Source organism: Propithecus coquereli, unplaced genomic scaffold, assembly GCF_000956105.1.
Source record: "Propithecus coquereli isolate 6110/MARCELLA unplaced genomic scaffold, Pcoq_1.0 Scaffold105, whole genome shotgun sequence".
NCBI lineage: Eukaryota > Metazoa > Chordata > Mammalia > Primates > Indriidae > Propithecus > Propithecus coquereli.
This window is the reverse complement of record NW_012134414.1, coordinates 788,322-789,848: the sequence shown is the minus strand read 5'-3', so window position 1 is coordinate 789,848 and position 1,527 is coordinate 788,322.

Here is a 1,527-nt window from a genome sequence, read left to right as displayed (position 1 = left end):
ATGCCCGGCTAATTTTTTCTATATAGATTTTTAGTTGTCCACCTAATTTCTTTATATTTTTTTAGTAGAGATGGGGTCTCCTCTTGCTCAGAGCTGGTCTCAAACTCCTGACCTCAAGCGATCCTCTGCTTCAGCCTCCCATTGTGCTAGGATTATGGGCGTGAGCCACCTTGCCCAGCCAAAACTCTAGCTTTCTCTCTGTATTAATAACTAGCACTTTCCCATCTGCGAACAACTAATAATAGTAGTTTTTAAAGTCTATTGAGTATTTGTTAGTTACCAAATTCTAAGTTAAAATTCACAGTCAGTATTGTTCCCCATTTAATAGATTACGAGTTTGTAATTGATAACTTGCCCAAAAGCACAATTGTGGGCCCCTAATCTGCAGACTCCCAAACAAGTTCAAGATTCTCTCCTTAAAAATGGTTTGAAAAATCCCTCTTCAGATCACCCCTCCTTGTCAAGTTGTCAGGGATCAGAGATATGAAGTGAAGGAATTTCTTGCCTTAAGAAGCAGTGATTAGGCCGGGCGTGGTGGCTCACGCCTGTAATCCTAGCACTCTGGGAGGCCCAGGCAGGCGAATCGTTTGAGCTCAGGAGTTCGAGACCAGCCTGAGCAAGAGCGAGACCCCATCTCTACTAAAAATAGAAAGAAATTGGCCAAACAACTAAAAATAGAAAAAATTAGCCGAGCATGGTGGCGCATGCCTGTAGTCCCAGCTACTCTGGAGGCTGAGGCAGAAGGATCACTTGAGCCCTGGAGTTCGAGGTTGCTGTGAGCTAGGCTGACGCCACAGCACTCTAGCCCAGGCAACAGAGCGAGACTCTGTCTCCAAAAAAAAAAAGAGATGATCCTTACACAGAATGATGGTGATAATGTGTTCGCAGCCTAGAAATACAGGGAAAGAAGCCATAAGTAAATAGGACCCAAGGGTAGAGAAGGAAGTACAGGTTGTGGACTGGGCCAGCCCCAATGCAGCAAAGAAACCAGCTAAATTGAGATCATCTGGGAGATCATGTTAGGGCTTTCATTTACCAATCTTTACCCTGGCCCTTAGATAACAACCAATGAAGATTTACTGGTTAAGGTTTGAATATAAAGTATATGATTGAAGCCAGGTGCAGTGGTTCTCACCTGTAATCTTAGCACTCTGGGAGGCTCAGGTGGGAGGATTGCTTGAGCTCTGGAGTTCAAGACCAGCTTGAGCAAAAGCGAGACACCCCTTTTCTACTAAAAATAGAAAGATTAGCTGAGTGTCATGGCACACACTGTAGTCCCAGCTACTTGGGAGGCTGAGGCAGGAGGATTGCTTGAGCCCTGGAATTTGAGGTTGCAGTGAGCTATGTTTTTTTTTTTTTTTTGAGACAGAGTGTGACTGTGTTGCCTGGGCTAGAGTGCCGTGGCATCATCCTAGCTCACAGCAACCTCAAACTCCTGGGCTAAAGCAATTCTTCTGCCTCAGCCTCCCGAGTAGCTGGGACTACAGGCATGCACCACCATGCCCGGCTAATTTTTTCTATATAGTT